Source organism: Coregonus clupeaformis, unplaced genomic scaffold, assembly GCF_020615455.1.
Source record: "Coregonus clupeaformis isolate EN_2021a unplaced genomic scaffold, ASM2061545v1 scaf6689, whole genome shotgun sequence".
Lineage (NCBI taxonomy): Eukaryota > Metazoa > Chordata > Actinopteri > Salmoniformes > Salmonidae > Coregonus > Coregonus clupeaformis.
Window position 1 is genome coordinate 4,330 of NW_025540143.1, and position 2,890 is coordinate 7,219.

The following is a 2,890-nucleotide window of genomic DNA, read 5'->3' on the forward strand; positions in this document are numbered from 1 at the left end:
AAAGTGGAGACTGATTGTTTATGAAAAGCTTGTTTTTATTAACCCATTTCATAACACCTCCACATGAAGACAGTTTGTACAAGATACATCAAGCATACTAAAGTGCACAAATACTGTACAACAAAAATGACCTTTAAATAAAAATCACATTTGTAAAAAAATAAAATTAACTGGGGACATGCTTTACAAACAACAATTTGTCACAATGTATGTGTGTTCAGGTATGGGGGACTCTGGCTGGGTAAGTATCTGTGCAGCGCTTGGGAGCATGAAGCTTTGACCTTTAGATAAAATTAAGAAAGGGTGTTTAAAAAAAAGGTAAGGGGAGCACTCAATTAAAAACTAAAAAGAATAAGATTTTAATAAAACCTTTTTAGGGGCTTGTGTAAAAGGCATAGTATCCCATGCCTTTGGGGGGTTGTCTTTGTTGAACTCTTCCGAGTGTGGTCAAGTTCTCACACTTGATGGTGGGGGGAGTTCTCGGTCTCGACCCACCAGGTGACATCCGGCGTCTCTTGCAGACCATGGAGTCCACGCCGAATCGGTAGAGTCCACAGATTTCAGCGAGTGTAGGGAGACATCTCGATCCAAGTGGATGCTAAGTGTGCTCTCCTCGGGCAGCTTTGTCTTTGCTAACAGCCAGTTGATGTCGCTGGCCAGAAGGCTAGGGGGCTGGGCCGAGGGGACCAGGGCAAGCACCTGTGGTCATCTTCCCTGGTAGGCAAGCTTCTGGTGCCCTAGCCGGCTTCGCATGGAGGTGAAGGCCGAGTCGGGGTAGTAGCTGAGGGCGTGTGAGGTCTGGAGGGGCAGGGGCTTGATGCCGTAGGGACAGTAGACTGCTGGCTGAGTAGTCCTGGTCGTAGGGGATAGGTCCAGCTTGTTGGAGCCCGTCTGCTGGACCGGGGTGACGAACCAACGCTGAGCGAGCTGGCCCCAGCATCCTCAGCCTGGGGGAAAGGAGACTGTTGGTCTGGGGCACGGCCCGCTCTCCCCCGGTGTAGAAGTTGCTGGGTTTGGGGCAGGTTTGTTGACAAACTGGTCCTGGAAGAAGGGCTGCAGGCATAGTGGGCACCCGGCACAATCTGGTGAGCGAGGAGGCTGTCGGGGAGGGGTCAGCCTGTCACCCTCTGGGGCTGTGCACATCCTGTGGAAGAGAGAGACAAAAAAAAAAAGGTCCAAGGATGAGGTCATTTGCAAAAGAAGAAACAAGTTCACACGAGAGACTAAAAGTAGCAGAGCAGAAAAAAAATTGCTCCACAATACCGCACATGCAAAAAAAGGAAGCAAGTTATTGTTACTTACGGTCATAGTTGTCTCTGAAGCCTTTAGCAAAGGGGGTGTGGTCGATTTTTAAGCTGTGTGATCTGGAAAAGGAGAGAATGTTCAAGCCATGGTCAGGGAAGTGTTGACAAAAACACATTTTATAGACAGTTAATATGTTACTGAGTATCCAGAACATTAGGAACACCTTCCTAATATTGAGTTGGCGGTGTCAAAAAGTGTTCTACAGGGATGCTGGCCCATGCTGACCCCAATGCTTCCCCACAGTAGTGTTAAGTTGGTTGGATGTCCTTTGGGTGATGGACCATTCTTGATACACATGGGGGAAACTGTTGTGTGGAAAAACCCAGCAGCGTTGCAGTTCTTGACACAAACCAGTGCGCCTGGCACCTACTACCATACCCGTTCAAAAAGGCACTTACCGTTTTTGTCTTGCCCATTTCACCCTCGAATGGCACACATACACAATCCAGGTCTCAATTGTCTCAAGGCTTGAAAATAATTATTTAACCCATCTCCTTCCCCATTCATCTACACTGATTTAAGTGGATTTAACAAGTGTCATCAACAAGGGATCACTAGCTTTCACCTGGTCAGTCTATGGCAGGTGTTCTTAATGTTTTGTTATTGCAGTGTAGAATAAAATCTTAAGCAGATCTGATATTTTTTATGTAGAGAAGATGGATCTTATCTACCAAGATTTAAGTAGATTGATAGTAGTGGGCATCTTGTCTATTTGTGTTCTGGTAGGCAGTGACTGCAATGAACTGGTTCTCTGGAAAGGTAAAGGTCTGTGTCCCATTGTCACTGCCTATGTCCTCCACTCCCTCTTCTGTGACCTCCACGATGTGCAGCCGAGGCTGGTATTTGTGTAGAGACTGCAAGACAATCATCTACCCAAAAAATAAAAAAATAAAAAAAGAGGTGAATTCAAAGTTAGTGCTTGGGTTTCTCTGGCTTTCAAACAGTTACTGTGGTTGGTTATTTGGCACGTCACCAACATTGAGATTTTTGCTTAATAGCACTGTCAAAATAAAAAATAAATATGGTTTTGGACTGATTTGTGATCTTAGAACACCAAAGACAGCTTTTTAAAAAGTAAACAAAGACATTTGAGTCACAATAAATAAATGACTTGGTGGAGGCCTCACCTGTGTGTTGTTATTATTTGCCCCCTTGTTGTTGGTCAGCTTCAGTTTGTCGAAGGAGATCTCTTTTGCCATCCAGTGAGCACCAGTGTTTGGGGATTCAGGATGAACATACATCTTGTTACCTGTGATTTAATAAATGATGTGGGACACATAGAACATAAAAATATTGGGTACAATGCAGCACAAATGCAAAACAAAAATGTAAGAGGAATAACACTGATATTTTCCCTTTCTTGAACTTGAACTCTTATGTGTCAAACTCTATACATTTCCAAAAAGACCAGCAATTTGCCAATTTACCAAAAATAACTTGCAATCAAACTATTATTGGAATCACATGCTCAGGATTTCAATTTTCAAAAGCAATCGATGTGAAACTGGAGCTATTAGGCTAATATTTAAATATGGTTAAATTGCACAGGTAAAAAAACAATTTGGAAAAATGCAAATAGAAGATT

The 2,890-nt window shown here is 43.6% G+C and overlaps 1 pseudogene; it reads right to left on the minus strand.

The window, feature by feature from the left end:
- Window positions 1-373: 373 nt before the first annotated feature.
- On the minus strand, window positions 374-2,554 carry LOC123491032 (annotated as a pseudogene).
- Between the last annotated feature and the right edge of the window lie 336 nt (window positions 2,555-2,890).